The sequence below is a fragment of the Arvicola amphibius genome, chromosome 4 (assembly GCF_903992535.2).
Source record: "Arvicola amphibius chromosome 4, mArvAmp1.2, whole genome shotgun sequence".
NCBI classification, from domain to species: Eukaryota; Metazoa; Chordata; class Mammalia; order Rodentia; family Cricetidae; genus Arvicola; species Arvicola amphibius.
The window spans coordinates 113,335,381-113,354,105 of record NC_052050.1 but is presented as its reverse complement, the minus strand read 5'-3'; the positions used below and the strand labels follow the sequence as shown (position 1 = coordinate 113,354,105).

The 18,725-nt window shown below is 36.5% G+C and overlaps 1 protein-coding gene and 1 pseudogene across 6 annotated transcripts in view; both read left to right on the top strand.

Annotated features, from left to right (window-relative positions):
• The window catches only part of Spock3 (SPARC (osteonectin), cwcv and kazal like domains proteoglycan 3), a 362,591-nt gene that overhangs the window by 128,461 nt on the left and 215,405 nt on the right, over positions 1-18,725 (top strand). The gene's annotated exons all lie outside the window — the stretch shown is intronic.
• Positions 11,161-12,008, top strand: LOC119812329 (annotated as a pseudogene).

Sequence of the window (18,725 nt, the reverse complement as noted above, 5' to 3'; positions counted from 1 at the left end):
TCCTATATATACACAATAATTCAACCTATCTTAAACAATGCTATTGATCCTTTTTCAAATCCTCCTTTTTTCATATCACAGATATGTTTGTGTAGTTCTTTATACATAACCAATATCTCTTTAAATCTTGACTTTATAAACATTTTATAGTAATTTCATAGACCAATGCATGGCATGGTTTTTGCAGCATGAACCTCCATCATTCATCAATGCTGTTTGTATATACATCATTGTTGATGCTGTCTTGCATCTATGAGTTTCGTCATCATAGCACGAAGTTGTTTGGGTAGTCCTGAGACCACTCAGGATTCAGGTGGAGAATTCTTTAGATTTGTTAGATTGCATCATAGGTTCACCATGGAATGTAGAATACTTTAATTGATTCTCCTAGTTTGGTGATGCCTGAAAGCAAGTAGTAGATTTTAGTGAATATGACTTAATTATAAGAAAGTCTCCTTAGGAATTTCAGTTGACTAAATCTGCTTTTCTTATTAAGAAATTTTGTGGAGTGAAGGTCTATTTCTGCTTACAGTGCTGCATCACAGTCTGTCACAGGAGGAACTCAGGTCAGGAAGTCAAAGCAGGAACCCGGAGGCAGGAACTGGAAAATACTGCCTACTGGCTGTTTCTCAATAGTTTTCTTGGCTTGCATTCTTATTTTTTTTTTACATTTTTTCCCTTTTTGTAAGTAGATTTGTTGTGGGATAATTTTTTGGACACTGTGGTGATATGTCTCTACTAAGGAACCTTCTGATTGGTTTAATAAAGAGCTTAATGCCCCTCAACCAATGAATGGATAAGGAAATGTGGTACATTTATACAATTATTACTATACAGCAGAAAGAAATAATGACATCTTGAAATTTTCAGGCAAATGGATAGATCTAGAAAACACCATATAGAGTGAGGCAACCCAGACCCAGAAAGACAAATAACATATGTACTCACTAATAAGTGAGTTTTAGACAAAAAGCAAAGTAAAAACAGCCTACAGTTCACAATCCCAGAGAACCTATACAACAAAGAGAACACTATGAGAGACATACATGGATATAATCTATGTGGGAAATAGAAAAAGACAAGATCTCCTATGTAAATTGGGAGCATGGGGATCAAAAGATAGGGAGAAGGGGAGGGGAGAGAAAGGGAAGGGAGCAGAGATAAATATGTAGCTCAATAAAAATATAAAGAAAGAGAGAGAGAGAGAGAGAGAGAGAGAGAGAGAGAGAGAGAAAGAAAGAAAGAAAGAAAGAAAGAAAGAAAGAAAGAAAGAAAGAAAGAAAGAAAGAAAAAGCAGATTTGCAGGACTTTGGGGCAGAGAGAGGAAACCTGGCAAGAAAATAGATGGGATTCAACAGAGAGATAAAAAGAAAGTACGATCCTTGGTATTGAACAATGGTAACAAGCCATGTGGCAGAACATAGATTAGTATAAATGGGGTTATTTAAGTTATAAGAGTTACTTGAGAACAAGCCTAAGGTATAGGCCAATATCTGATCCTATTGAATATTTGATCACAATATAGTAATTTTATATTTGATAGTGCATCCAAAATCTTCATTATCTATAAGACAATATTTTATGATATTTTGTATGTATTTAAACATTTCAAAATCTTTGATGAACGTAGAGTAATTTCATTTAGTATTCAAACCCAAAGTATAACAGGCTCTCCTAGCACCAGCTCTGAGTAGACAGTTTATGTCAATGTACTGTGACTTGCCAGAAGCCTAAAACTTGTCAGACTCCATTTGCTTATGGAAAAGTATGTAATAACTTTTACCAATGAATATATTTAAATACATAGATTTTATGTGACAATGGCTGCCTGATTTTGATTAGTTAAATTTTAAAGCCATTGATTCTTGATTTCTAGTGTAACAAGACTTCTACCTTAAACCGTCAATCTTTAAACATTTATGTCTGAAACAATGGCAATTAGCAATGGTTAATTTTGAACTCAAAACAGTCAACTCTACTTGGAGCCCAAGGTAATGTTCTCAAGTTAAGTTGTATCTATTGATAGTGCTTCAGATATTTAACACTGTTAAAAATGATAAAAACATTAGCCAAGCAGAAATTTGACTAACAAAATAAATCACATGAAAAGTTGATTAACATCATTAATCATGAAAATAAAACTCAACCCCCAAATTAAACACATAATATATTATTTAGATGGTCAACAAAATTCTGATATAATAATAATAAAAATAAATACTATTAGTATTACTAATAATGTATCAATGGAGAGTCAAAGAAACTCCAAATCTAACCAAAAGTATTAATTAATAAGAATTAGATATAATTATATATTATCCTGCTATAAATAACTTTTGTTTGAAATTTTCCCATGTGTTAAAACTATCACATGCCATCAAACTAATGACATGATAAACAGCAGTTGTCATACTCCCATGCAATAGAAGAGCAGTCAGCAAGGAGAAAAGTCATCACTTGCACTTTAGAAATACCTTCAATGAATTGTTACAATAGAAGAAACAGGAGTTGGAAGACTGTAATCTCTAATATGCCATTTATATGGAAGGCATAGAAATAACCCAGTTGTTACCAAGTCCTAGAAGGAGTAGCTACAAAAAAACATGAACATTGATATCAGATGGGGCTTTTGTTTTTATCTTGGTTGAATCTATATCAATGTAAAGTATTCATTTCTATATCATTTTCCCATTTAAATGAAAGCAAATATTTATAAACAATCATTTTGGTAATTTGCGCATTGTTTTCTTCAAACAGTTTCCTCATATTTGTTGGCTGAAGTATTTTTAGAGTTCATAGATACCTTTCATGGGGTCTTTTTCCACTTTAGCCTGTAAGGAATCTACAGATAAGCAGAATCTGATTTCCAAAATAACATAACCTTGGACTCAAATTTTGAAGCAAGAATACCTTTAAAATATATATGTAGGTTTTCCTTAGTAGGCTCCAGAATCAAATGTCTGTCTGCAGTCCCTGTGAGCCCATGTTCGTTGATTCTGTGGTGTTTGATTAGTGATGTTCTTAACCCCGCTGGCTCCTGATATCCTTCCTCACCTCGTCTGCAGGATTCCCCAAGCTCTGGCTAATGACCTTAGATTTGGCAATGGTTTTCTGAATCTATTTCCATCAGTTGATGATTGAACCTCTCTGAAAACAATTGGGCTAGGCACCCATCTATGATTATAGCATAATATCATTAGGAAACTTTTCATTGACTTCACCCTGAGTCATGTTTGGGTCTAACCTAAATCTCTGGGCTATCTTGTCTCTGGGTCCAGTCCCTTCAGGCAGTGTCAGGAGTGTGTTCCCCTTCATGGTATCAGTCACAAGAAGAACCAGACATTGGTTGGCCACAAGGACATTTATAATGCTCTATCAGATTTTAAAGTTAAAGGAATTAATAATAAACTTTTTTTATTCTTTTATGTTAGTGAAATGTCTGGAAATCAAATTAGATGAAAATTCTGGTGTTTTGGCTCTTGGAAAATCCATCCTTGATAGCTCCTCTAAGACTATAACATCAGAGACATACATATTTTCTGGGTGCTGTCTTTGACTCTTCTATTGGGTTTTTGAATCTTTGCAACAGTTACCTTATCTCAAACATATATCACACTGTTGTACTTATTTATTTTTATCTTTTGTAAGTTATGAATGAGAATGTCCATCCTTTCTTTTCAGATACATGGCAGTAAAATATTGCAATTTAACTCAGTTTCAGTTTGTTTAAGCTAAATAAACAAATGAGTAGATAAGTTATTGAAATTACTAAATTTGTTATTTGGAATGAACATTTATTACAGGAAGGATGACTGGATCTTTGGTGTGTGGGAACATAGGTAAATAACCAAAAATAAACCAAATATTTACAACTTAAACTAAAATATGTCAGTACCAGACTCTATTGGAGAAAAGTAAAAAGGAGTTTAATATACCTTTTCTAGGAGGTACATACATATTAAAAAAGAAAAAATGATTCCATAAAGATCATAATCCTGAATTAAATGCATTATCAAGGTTACTTGCAGGTGCAAAACTGCCTTGAAAAGTAGCTGTGATCACCCAGACTCTCAACCTCCTGAACATCAGTATCATCTTTTTAAATGTTTCCTCAAACTCTAGCATGATTAATACAAATCTTGGATCAGAAGATGTATTGTCTATTCTTAAATCAGCTGAGTGCAGTATAGGCAACATAAGGCAAACTAATAGCATAATCTGCTATACTAAATGCTTTTCTGATTAAAGCTACAAAACTCCTGATAAAATAAAGGAAGAAAAGCTTAACATTGGCTCACAGTTTGAGGCTACAGTCCAACACAATGAGGAAGTCAAGATGACAAGAGCTAAGCTAGCTGCTCACATTGTGTCTGTAGTCAGGGAGCAGAGGGAAATGAACATGGGGCTCAATTCACTTTCTACCTTTCTACATGGACAGTGCTGCTCAAAGCAGAGATGGCTCCTCTCACCTAATTCATCCAAGTCTAGACACTCCTCCCTTGACAAGCCCAGAGATTTGTGCCCTCTTGTAAAGTTCATCTTTAAAGATCTTGTAAAGTTGACAACCATTACTATCACTTCTACAAAAGTTAAATATTTGTGTTCACTCTTTGCTTTCCCTTGTGTGGATTGTTGAATACTTCAGCAAACATCATATACATGCAAAATGAATGCCCAACTCTGCTGCAGTATGGTGTATAGAAATCTAAATGCTAACTTGTTACAAAATATAGGTAGTCTCATTACAATCTATACTTTAAAAAGTTTGTGATTGATAAATCATTGCCAATTCAGTGATCAAATATTTCTTAGTAAATTGTTATGCATGTGACATTTTGTTGGGGAATACAAATAAAGAAACAAAAACAAGTTACAGATCTTAAATATAGTTAACTGACCATTGATATTTAAATGGTATGGTAGATAACTGAGGGCAAGGAACAAATATAAGCTAAATGAATGCTTATCTGGCGCTTGGAAGATGATTTATTGTTAAATATTCTGAAATAAATACTATTGTCAGTGTAAAAATGAATATTTGCAAGCAGCATAAATAAGAAATAAAGTTCATCATAGTTGCCAGACCAAGAAATATACTAACAATGTGGTCCCTTGCATATTCAGATAATTATAACCTATTTCTCTTCAAAACTTTTAACATCAACCAAAAATATCCAATTGTACTAGAAACCCAAACTTTTCTAGATTCTGAAACTTAATAATCTTTCCAGGTTTCAAACATACAAACTTAATGCTTTCTTTTCCTTTCTTGAAGTGACCTTGATTGACACCCACACCTTCTATTAAATGGTCACCCATGGGGACAAGCATTTCCTACTAGCTGAAAATTGCCAGGTAACATCACGAAATAATGGGATTTCTAAACTGAAAATATAATGTCAAAATTTAGGTTTAAATGCCCTGCAGCTAAAAACTAAGTTCTAAGTACTTGGTGTTATAATTTCTAGTCCAGAAATATGAGCAAAGAAAAGAAAGAAGTTGTGTAAATGTCTATAATGCCCTTTGTTATTAGCATCTACATGAAATTAATATTTATATATGTTATTAATAGCTTCTTTATAATTCACACACCTTCAACATTCTCCTGCAATATAAAAGCCAGATTGAATAAAGCATTTTAAATAGACATTTTCTAAGCCAAACTCCCAAGCTAATCCTGCTCTAACATAAGAATGGAATGAAGCTGAAATCAAAGGCTATGTTTGCTTGTCAAAATGGTACTTCCTAGACCTGACAGTCGGTACACAAAGGCATACCTATACACCTGCCATCTTGTATATTGAGGTATTGGGAAATAAAACACCACCATGCCTTGTCCAACAGTTACTAGTCTACTTGCTATCAAACAATTTAGGTTCATTTCCTATTTGGCAAGGGAGAAAGCACAGCATGAAGAAGCATCCCAGGGAGACGGAGTAATAAAGTTCCAAACTTAGTATTCAGAGTTTAGTTGGGTAACTTTAGATAAAGTCAAGAAGTACAGAACTTCAGTGCTTTGAGTGTGGACATAAATAATTACAGAAAAACACAGCCAATCAAAATGCAGAATTGGAGAGGTCAGACCCAAAGGATACATCTGCAAAAACAACTCCCACACTTAAGGCTCAGGGAACACGTGAAAAAAGAGTAGAAACAGTAAAGTTTGGAAACATATTAGAAATAGGGTATGTCTGAAAATATCTGTCATACGTGCATGCGATGATCAAAACCTCTGTTGGCAGGTTGACTGCTTCACCCAGATAGAAGATGTGATTGCACCCATCATCATAAGGAGTTTTTAACTATGTTTGCTGCTTTGCCATCTCTCTAAAGCTTTTCATCTTTAAAGCACATATGGCTTCACAACTTGAAACTAGTAAACACAGTTCTGACCTAATTTAATACTCACATTACATTTACATTTTAAATATCATATCAGGAGGTTTATAAACAACTAGGATAATATGTGGAGTAGCTTGGCAATGCTGAAAATGCATTACGGTTGCCAGCATCATAAAATTCCATTGGCTTTTGCTTAGAAGTGTCGAGTATTGAATTTGCCTTCCCCTGGACTGTAATTAACAGCATTTTGAACTGCTTACAAGATTCAATTGACTGACAATATTAATCACACATTCAGAAAGAAATCATCCATTACATTTGATTTTTTCTTATGTGTTCTCAGCAGCTAATCACTGATTAAAACTCAGGAAATGGCCCTTTTCACCATATCCCATGCCCACTTATTTCCTTGGTATATTTAATCTTTAAAGATTTTTCCCCTCATTGCATCAGATCTTTATTCTAAATGTCTATAGACATGGAAGAAAATCAAGAAACAATATTTTTTTATCAAGAGGAACAGTTTTTCCAGATAATTAAATCCAGGAATGTTCCGAGAAAACACAGCGAGGAACATAAATTAGGTTCTATCAAGGGATATAGGTCGTTCCTCATGAATGGATACTGACAAAACAATTTTGTGGGGAGCTTTGAAAAGTCATTAATAGTTTTGAAAGTTTTGAAAACTAGCACATTTTGCAGAGGAAGACAGCAAGTTTTCGTTTCATATTCTAAAGATGTACTTCAAATATTCACAGATATTTCTTTGACATTATTTTTGAAACATATGTAAGATTTCTGTACAGAAACTTTTATGAATGCAAGGGGAGGTTTTTACTTTTAATCGCATTCACAGACATATCAATTCAAGAAGCAAAGAATGAAATGTAAATATCAAAATAGAATAAATTTACAAGACCAAGAGATCTGAAAGTTTGGAGGAACTCCCCATTATACAAGACCATTATACAGAACTGTACAGCACCCACAAAAGTATGGACAGATTCTACACGCTGGAAAGATGATGACCTATTTCATTTTACTTGATTACTTTATGTTTTACTTAGATTTGGAGTATTTTAGAATATCAGTACTTATTAATTAAATGAGCAATAGTAATATAGGTAGAACTCTCCAATTGGTTTGCATAACAATATGCTACCTATACTTGATAATTACCTAACAAAATTAAAACAGAAAGTTGAAACATAGTAAAATGGTTGCTAGTATATATTCCAAAAACAGGATAGATATTTTTTGTGGAAGTCTAGACTCTGATATTTCAAACATGTAAAATGAAATTATGTCACATCATCTATAAGGGGAGGTAAAGGGAGACACCATAGTTACAAGATAAATGCAATGTTTATAGTGCTTCAAATGTAGAAAGCAGAATATCAGACCTTGTGGATGTTAATAATGTTCTGTGCTAGAGTAATGCTCTGGAGTTATATATTATAATTTTGGAATTCTATCTCTACACTGATGGGTTATGTTTCTAGATACCTTGAAACTCACACTTGTGTTGATTCTGGGGAAAAAAGGAGAACATGTCTTACAAGACAGGAGTCCTGTTGTAATGCTTTATTATGCAACTCTACCTAACTGCCTTATCTTGTTACTGCCACCCATCCAGCCCAAGCTTATTCAGACTCAAGCTGCCAATCACTCCTATTTGTGGTAGTGACTCTCACATGCATAGTAAAACACGAAACAACATGACTCTGAACTATCTGCAGTTGCCAGACTTCTCTTTGTTTTTCTTTGCAAGTGTTTTTCCACAACATATGAATGTTTGCCATTTTTCACTTCATGGTTCCTATGAGATATAATGTGAACTTTTTCATATTGGACTAAAGAAGGTTCAGTGCTGTGTGTGAAATCATTATCAGTTAAAAACTAAAATATATATATATATATATATATATATATATATATATGTAAAAGTTCTGTTCATATGAGGTACCATTTTTTTTCATTTTTCTTTTGCAAATCCTTATGAGGGTCATTTTTGCTGTTTTCACTTAGGATATAGCTTATGTGTGTGTGTGGGGGGGTGAGTATGTGTATGTGTGTGACAGTGCAGGTGCGTGCTTGTGCTTGTGTAGACCTATTCCTTGGAGAGAGCAAGAAGAAATTGTGATTATTTGCATCTGAAAAAATATGCTGGCATTTGCATAGCTAATATTTTGATTTTCAAAACTTAACTTTCTTAGTTAAAGTAAGAATACTGTTTTAAATAATGAAATAAACTAAAAGTTAGACAGGTAACACTGTTTGAAACACTTATTTTATTTACTATGAAAATGAAACCTTGGAGTTTCATCCATATTGCTTCTTATTGAATATTTTTATCATAATTCACATATTTTAGTCCAAATTTCCATTCAAAATATTTTATGATTTCTTTTTTGGTTTTAGGGTTTCTTTTATATCATTTATGCTTGGACTTATTGTAAATATGGTATATTTATTTTTACTGGTTTGTTTCTAAAATTAAACTATTAAAATGTAATATTACAGTTAAATATTTTGAATTTGAAGATGCTGGCATCTACAGTAGTTCACTTTTTTGTTTTATAATTTGTATACTGTTTTTTTTTTTTTTCTCATGGTTTATTTTTTTTTATATTTAAAAATTTCCATCTCCTTCCCTCCTCCTCCCCCCTCCCTCCCCTCCTTCTCCCCTTTCTCTCCCCTCCTTCTCCCCCTTCCCTCCCCTCCCCTCCACCCATACCTCCCCTCCCTCCCTCTCAAGGCCAAGGAGCCATCAGGGTTCCCCACTCTATGCTAAAACCAAGGTCCTCCCAACTCCCCCCAGGTCCAGGAAGGTGATCGACCAAGCTGAGAAGGCTCCCACAGAGCCCGTCCATGAAGAACAATCAGAGCCCAGAGCCATTGTCCTTTGCTTCTCAGTCAGCCCAGGAACGAGAGGGGTGCGTTCACTCATGGAGACGGTGGGACAGAACTAATGGGAGATCACCAACTCCAGTTGGAATGGGACTGATGGATCATGCGACCAAACCCGTCTCTCTGAGTGTATACTGTTTTATACTGATGAATTCAGAAAAGTCTTGCATGAATGTGTAAGTTTAATTAACTAGTGAACACCTCTATAAATAGATGTCTATTGCTGTGTTAAAGTTTTATTTATTCTACAGATTTATTATGCCAATAGAGGCTACTTAAAGGCTACCATTTTATATTCATTTATATTGTGTGTAATTTACAAATCATTTAAAGTATTCTATTGTGTGTAGTTTATTATAATTCAAGCTATAAAATGAACTACATCATATACTACCTATGTTATAAAATTTACAGTGGCATATTTTTATTTTTAGAGCAGTTTAAGATCCACAGCAACCCTGGACCAGGTACAGATTTTCTGAACATTCCCTGTACTCCTGTACACAATCTCCTCTAACATCTCTGTGCATATTTGCTTCAACTGATGAATGGTGTGGGAGAATTGTCTGTAATCTGTCAATCATGTTTTAAATAAAACACTGATTGGCCAGGCAGGAAATATAGGTGGGAAAACCAGACAGGAAATAGAAATGATACAATGAGAACAGGAGAACTCTGGGAAGGAGGAAGTTGATTCCTCCTACTCCTGCCCAAATCACCGAAGCAGCAGGATATGATCTGCACCACTGAAAAAGGTACTGAGCCACATGGCTAACATAGATCAGAAAAATGGGTTAATCAAGATGTGAAAGTTAGCCATTAAGAGGCTAGAGCTAATTGGCCAATCAGCTTTATAACTTTAGAGACCTCTCTGTGATTTTCTTTGGGACTAAACAATTGGGGGGGGGGTACCAGGCGGGACAGAAACCCAAACAAGCAGGCCTGGCCCCATCATGTTACAGATGAAGCAATAATGATGCAACTTTATGGTATAAAATTTATAATTTTATTTTCGGGGCATGAAGATATATGCCGACTGGATTTATGATTACACTGTGTCTCACCATGGAATTCCCACCCTTATGTCTCCTGGTCCTCATGTACTGTTCATTCTTCCTCATCTTCTAAACCTCCAGGAGTCACTGCTGTTTTATTGCCTCAAAGTTTTACTACTTTTTCAAATATTGAATACTTGGAGTCATACAATATGTGACTTTTTTACTTAATAAAATTCATTTATTGGGTTATTTGTTCTATCTATGACCAATTTCTTGAGTTTTTTGTATGTTTTGGAGATCAACCCTCCGTCTGATGTGGGGTTAGTGAAGATCTTTTCCCATTCTGTAGGGTGCTGTTTTTAATTGTTGGTCATGTCTTTGCTTTACAGAAGCTTCTCAGTTTCAGGAGATCCCATTTATTAATTGTTTCTCTCAGTGTCTGTGCTACTGGGTGTAGACCTAAACAGAGAATTCTCAACAGAAGAATCTAAAATAGCTAAAATACACTTAAGGTAATGTTCAACATCCTTAGTCATCAGAAAAAAATGTAAATCAAAGCAATTCTGAAATTCCACCTTACACCTCTAAGAATGGCTAAGATCAAAAACACTGATGACAATTTATGCTGGAGAGAATGTGGGGCAAAGGGAACACCCCTCCATTTCTGTTGGGAGTGAAAACTGGCACAGCACCTTTGGATGTCAGTGTGGTGATTTCTTCAAAAATTAGGTAACGACCTTCCTCAAGACCCAGCAATACCATTTTTGGCTATATACCCAAAGAATGCTCAATCGAACCACAAGGACATGTGCTCTACTATTTTCATAGCAGCGTAGTTTGTCATAGCCAGAACACGGATACAACCTAATTGCCCCTCGACTAAAAAATGGATTAGGAGGCTCGTACTGACCTTCAGCCAGACTGTACCAGCGCAATGGTGCCTTCCAGGAAGTTCTTCGTTGGGGGCAACTGGAAGATGAATGGAAGGAAGAAGTGCCTGGGAGAACTCATTTGCACCCTAAACGCGGCTAAGGTGCGGGCGGACACCGAGGTGGTTTGTGCACCCCCCACCGCCTACATCGTCTTTGCCAGGCAGAAGCTAGATCCCAAGATTGCAGTGGCTGTGCAGAACTGCTACAAAGTGACCAATGGGGCCTTCACTGGGGAGATCAGCCCTGGCATGATCAAAGACTTAGGAGCCGCATGGGTAGTGCTGGGGCACTCGGAGAGAAGGCACGTCTTCGGGGAGTCTGATGAGCTGATTGGGCAGAAAGTAGCCCATTCCCTATCCGAGGGGCTCGGAGTTATCGCCTGCATTGGGGAGAAGTTGGATGAAAAGGAACCTGGCATCACCCAGAAGGTTGTGTTCGAGCAAACCAAGGTCATCGCAGATAATGTATAGGACTGGAGCAAAGTGGTCCTGGACTATGAACCTGTATGGGCCATCGGTACTGGCAAGACTGCAACACCCCAACAGGCCCAGGAAGTGCATGAGAAGGTTCGGGGTTGGCTGAAATCCAATGTCTCTGATGCGGTCTCTCAGAGCACCCGAATCATTTATGGAGGTTCAGTGACTGGAGCAACCTGCAAAGAGCTGGCAAGTCAGCCCGATGTGGAGGGCTTCCTCGTGGGCGGGGCTTCCCTCAAGCCTGAATTTGTGGACATCATCAATGCCAAACAATAAGCACCGTCCATGTCCCCTGCCCTCTGCCAGGCCAGAACTACGTTGCCCAGAAGCTTAGAAACAGCTCCCATCAGTCACATGTTTCTGATGTCATCTGCCCCATCTTGTGTCCTAATCCATGCTGTACCTTCCTGAACCTTTTACACCTCCCTGTAATGGTTGGGACCAGGCCAATCCCTTTACCACCTAATAGAATGAAACACATCGCCTGTTTCACCAAGGCTCAGGGAGGAGGGCAGAAGGAGTGGAACTGATTCTGTCCCTTCAGGCGAGGCAGGAAAGTGAAATCACCTTTCCTTCCCTTCTCGGTGTACACTAAAGTCGAGATCCTCTCGCCCTAAGAAGCCGGGCATGTTCCCCTCTCCCACAGTGCCGAAGCCCTAGTATCATGTTTGTGAACCATCTTACATGTAAGGGAAATAAACACCTGGCACTGAGGGAAAAAAAAAGGATTAGGAAAGTGTGGTACATTTACACAATGGAATAGTACACAGCAGAAAAAAATTACATCTTGAAATTTGAAGGCAAATGGATGGATCTAAAAAACACCATATTGAGTGAGGTAAATCAGACCAAGAAAGATAAATATCAGATCTACTCACTCATAAGTGGTTTTTAGACATAAGACAAAGAAAACCAACCTATAAATCACAATCCCAGAGGACCTAGACAAGAATAAGGACCCTAAAAGAGACATAAAAGGATCTAAACTACATGGGAAGTAGAAAATGACAAGATCGGGGCTGGAGAGATGGCTCAGCGGTTAAGAGCATTGCCTGCTCCTCCAAAGGTCCTGAGTTCAATTCCCAACAACCACATGGTGGCTCACAACCATCTGTAATGAGGTCTGGTGCCCTCTTCTGGCCTTCCGGCATACACACAGAATATTGTATATATAATAAATAAAAATAAATATTAAAAAAGAAAATGACAAAATCTCCTAAATTAACTGGGAGCATGGGGATCATGAAAGAGGGTTGAAGGGGAGGGAAGAGGAAGACAGAACAGAGAAAAATGTATACCTCAATTAAAATGTTTAAAAACTTTATTTACATTTTCTACATCTTTATTACTTTGTTAGCTCATTTCTTCTTAGTCTAATTTTACTTTAACGTACGTTTGAGAAATAATAACAAATGTTATTAATGATGTAGGTAGCATGGAACCCATATACACTGCTGGTAGGATTGTAATACAGTCAATTTCTTTATGACCCTGCACTGCCTTATCAACCAGCTATGCATCTGAAGATATATCTGAAAGAGTCCGAGGCAACGTTCCATAAAAGGACTGTACATGCATTCTTATTCTAGCACTATTTATGAGCGTTGAGTTCTAGAATCAGCCTAGGTTCATATCAACAAACTCATGGGTAAGTAAAATGTGGTATCTAGAATCAATAGAGTTTTATTCAAATATAAGAAGAATGAATTTATGCTGCAACAATGGGTGCAAATGGAAATCATCATATAAATATGACAGAGAGAATGACGAAAGAGAAAGGGAAAGGGGAAGACTGGGCGAGGATGTCTTAGTTAACATTTCTATTGCTGTGATAAACACCATGACCATAAAGCAAGTTGGGGAGGGAAGGGTTCATTGAATTGATGCTTTCTTACCACTGGTCATCATCAAAGGAAGACAGGCAGCATCCTACAGGCAGGGGCTGATGCAGAGGCCATGAAGGATGCTGCTTATTTGTTTATTCCTCATGTCTGCTTTCTTATAAATTCCAGGACCATCAGCCCAAAGATGGCATTCCTACAATGATCTGGTCCCTTTCCCATCAGCCACTAATCAAGAAAATGTTTTACAGACTTTCCTACAACCTGATATTATCAGGGCATTTTTTTTATTGAGGGTCCCTCCTTTAGGATGGCTTTGGCTTGTGTAAAGTTGACATATAATTATCCAGCACAGAAGGAAAAGGAGAGTAGACTTTTTAATAAAGCAATAACCTGTTCTAACTATATGAGACATATGAAATATTGAAGGAAACTGCACAGTAAAACTCACCTGTGGTTGCTATGGGTTGCCTAGTAGGAAAGTCTTCTGGGATCCTGGTAGATATGGCTATTGATGGTTTCACATGAAATGTATTTCTGTTTTGAGAACTGATACTAAGGTGTGAGGGTGGGCTATGAGACTGGTGCTGGGGAGGAACACTGGAGGAGGGAAAACATAGTACCCCACCAGTTTCAGTGTAGTCCCCTGGAAACATGGACAGAGTGAACACAGGAGATAGCATGTTTACTATGGATCTGGGGATGGGAGTCGGGGGTTGGTATTGGAGGCTGTAAAGAGAGTACAGTTAGCCTATCCACTTCCACAGATGAAGCATCCAGTGGTTTACCAGGAAATATTTCCTAGGTTTGGAAGCTGGAATAGAATAATGAGCTGGATAAGGGGAGTTTGATAAAGAAGATCTGTGTGACCCACTGAGTAAAGAGGCAGTGAGCAGGGAGGGCAGTCAGCTGCAGCAGGCAGTCTAATGCAGCCAGGGCGATGAGACTGGGGGATTGGATTTGGGGGAGTGGAGAGAGAGGGAAATATTTGCAGGTAGCCTCCCTGCTTCTTTGGCTTAAGTAGCCAACTTGATCTTAATGAATGATATTTAGATGCAATTTTGAATTTGGTTTGCAATACTTTTATTGATAAGTTTGCACCTTGTGTACATCAGGGAGAACAATCTGTAATTTACTTTTTGTCAATATTGTGTCTTTAAATAGTTTGGGTATCCATGTAATATTAGTTTCTTAAAAAGTTTGGAAGCTTTCATGCTTTTTCTTTTCTGTGGAATAATTTCAGTTATATTGATGTTACTTTTTCTATGGATACCTGGTAGAATCCTGTGGCAAATCAGTTCTGTCCTTTTTAGTTGGGAGATTTATTACTCAATAATGTTTCTGCTATAGATAATAAAAATGTTTGTTTCATTAATTTGATAGGTTACATGTACTTTGGAACCCACCAATTTATCTAGGTTTTCCAATTTAATGGATTGCAGTTTTTAAATATATCCTTATGATGCTCTGAACTCTGTTGATTGTAAAGTGTCAGCTTCTTCTTCACCAAAATTATTCATTTGAGAATCCTTTTGGTGAAATTGGCTAAAGGTTTGCCAGTTTTATTATTTCAAATAGTCAACTTTCATTTCACGGATTCTTTGTATTATTTTTATTTTAGTAATTGTTTCATTAATTTATGTTTCTATCTCAATAATCTTTCTCCACGTACTACTTGGGGACTTTGTTTCTTTTTTCTTCAAAGTTTAATGGTGTTTTAATATTATTAGGGTCATTTTCCAGTAGGTTTTCTTCTTTCTACAAAGGTGTGTACAGCATTCACAAAAGGAACCAGCTGCAGGAAGATTTGCCTACCAGTTTTCTCTGCAGGCCTGGTATTGAGAGCTCCAGATTCTACCCCAAGGTTTTCTCTGAGAGTTCACCATAGTGTGTATTACATACCTTTGCTTGCATGCCCTTCATCACTGCCTCCTATGGCTCTCCATACCCACATGGCTAACCCTGGGCCACCTTGGCCCTTCCCTAGTTTTAGAATTTCCAGCCGATTTCTAGAGTCCCAAGTGCCTCTGTATCTTGTTGTGGGTCAGTCCAGGGACCTTCCATGTTTGTCATCAATTTTGACCCTGGTTTTGGAAGTCACATTATTAAGCATTTTATCTAAAAGGTCCCAGTTTTTTAGGGCTATAAGCACTCCTCTTTATTTATGGTATGTACTCAGATCCTCTATTTTTAATAAGAGAATGACAAGCTGAGTATGGTAGTGCATGTCTTTAATCGCAACACTTCTGATGCAGAGGCAGGTACATATGAGCTCTAGCCTGGACTACATAGTGGATTCCTGGCTAGATAAGTCTATATCTTGAGGCTCTGACTCAAAAAAGATAGATGATAAAGTGAACCAAGAAAATATAAAATTGTTTACAATATTAATATTCAATATTAATAAGAGAATTATAAAAGCATGCTTATAGTTTTTATTCTTACAGGATGGCATTTATTTTAAACATTTTTATTAATATGAGTTTGTGTGTATGTGGGCTCTTATGTTTGAAAGAGCCTAAGGAGGACATAAGATTGGGTGTTGGTTTGCCTGGAGCTGTTGGTTGTGACCTTACTGATATGGGTTTTGGGAACTGAGCTCTGGTCCTCTGTAACAGTAGAAAGTGTTCTTATCTACAGAGCCATCTCTCCAGCAACCCCCTTTTTGTAGATTAATTTTTAAAATTTATGCAATATACGTACATACAATTATATACATATATACATATGTGTGTATGCATGTATCAGTAGTCCCTCTACCCATTCCATATTTATTTGTCCACAATTGATCATAGTTTCTTGCCTAAATAAGTTGACTCAAATCCAGATTTCTTAGGTATCTGGGTGATTCACATTCCAGTGTGAATTGTGGTTAAGCTTTCTATTTTTTGTTTTTATGTGTGTATGTGTATATGTGTATATATTTGCACGTGTGTGGATATACTTGTGTGCAGCAAGGGGAGGGTGCCCTTTGTTTGTCCTGGCTGCTCGGCTAGCTTACACCTGAAACAATCACACAGAAATTGTATTCATTTAAACACTGCCTGGCCCATTAGCTCTAACTTCTTTTTTTTTTTTTTTTTTTTTTTTTTTTTGGTTTTTCGAGACAGGGTTTCTCTGTGGCTTTGGAGCCTGTCCTGGAACTAGCTCTTGTATACCAGGCTGGTCTCGAACTCACAGAGATCCGCCTGCCTCTGGCTCCCGAGTGCTGGGATTAAAGTATAAGCACTCCTCTTAAGACTGCCTTCTGTATATCTCATAGGTGTACCTATGGTAGGCTTTAGTGTTCATTCAATTCTTTGTTTTTTTCTTGAATTTTCTTAGTAATATCTTCATTGATACGTGTATTGACTTATTTGAGCATTGTCAGAATTACAAGTGTTGTATTCCTAATCTTGTCAGGTTAGTGATAGCATCATGTTTTGAATTGGTATCTACTTTTTTCAGGTTATACTTATTTTATAGGAATGACTGTTTTGCCTGCATGTGTGGAAGAGAAACTCACTTAAGTCTTGTTTCCACCAAGAACACAATAGAGCAACAGTTCCCTAGGACAGGAGTAAGGGCTGTTTCTAGGATTCCATGTGGGCAGGGGGAAAGAAACCAGGGTTCTTTGCGAGAGCAAGTGCTCTTAGGTGCCAAACCATCTCTCCCTCTCAATATCGAAGAGTCTGAGCCATATGAGAAATCTTCACAAGATTTTGGAGATTTTTTTGTGAGCAAGTGGAAGGATTTTCTGTTAAAACTTATTTATTGATATTTATAAACCTCTTCTGTAATAAAATTACAATTTAAAATCATGGAGTGTAGGTTCCTTTTACTAAAACAAAGCATAAAGCCCATAAATCAGGCATAGAAACTGCAAGTTATTACAACCTTTGATATGATAAGTTCCTAAGCAGATGTACCAGACTGTAAAAGAGTGGATGGGACCCTTGTCCAATCAACTTTGTAAGCAATAACAGGCCTGTTTAACTGGATATAGTTTTAATGCTAACCTGAACTACATGTGGAAAAAAACAGAAGCTAAAATCTAGTCGTGGAGGAATTTTAGGATGTGCGATTACAAAATAAATAAAGCAAGAATAGAGACTGCTGATCATTTGGCACCTATCTTTACCTATCTTTTTTTGCAATTGAATCATGAATTTTATATGATAAGGTAAGATAAACCTAGATATATTCCCTAAATAATCAGAGGAATTCTTACCTTGATTTGCTAAGATTTCCAGACACAGTTGAAGAGTTGTTCTACCAGCACAGTGTTTTTCTTACCATTTATTTTATTTATGTATTTAATTCCTGGTGAGCCAGTGAGTATATAATATTCTTAAAAATAAAATGCTCACGGAAGAGTTATAAATGAGTTCTTTCAGGATTCTAGGATTCCACTGGGAAAAAATGGTTGCTACTTATTTAATAAATGTGACACCTGGGGCCCTTAAACAGATAATTTGCTTCACACGAATAACTCTTTTGCCTTCAAACAAACTTTTTTTATATACTTACAACATTTCTGTGGCCAAATTTGTTAAGATTTCTACAGACAGACATTTGCTGTTTAGTGAATTTTATGAACTGAGTTATTAAGATAGCCATACTACCCATAATAAAACCTGAGATGAGGAGAGCAATGTGACAACATAGAACACATTTTAAAACAATACATTTCCACTTTCCATTTTTGGCTATCATAAGCGGTGAATGTGTCACAATTATTCTAAGGTGGAAAGCTACATCAAATGATGTGCTAGATTGAAGAGGAAAATCTAAAGCTGGGAAAGACAGACTTTAGAAGATTATAAGTACACATCATGAAACAAACTTATGGAAATTGCATTCCATTTTATCAAAAGATGTCACTCAACCTCATATAAGTATATGTACATACATACATACATATATATATATACATGTATATGTGTGTATTCATATTCATATAAAAAATTAACAATTTGGCAATATGCATAATAGGTTATTTTATATTGCTATGGTTCTGAATGTTTGACAATTTTTAATGATTGTAGAAGGTTTAAAGATAACTGCTTTCTGATATTTTTAATATTTACTCCAAATATAAGAAGTTTGCTTGTTTACTCCTTAGGAATATATAGGAGCTTTTAATGTAAGTATCTCTTTCTCTGTCATTTCTCTGAAGAGGAAGCCAAAAGCTCCCTCTCTCTGCCCCATTGTTTTCATGATTATTTCCTACTTGGGTGGAATTTG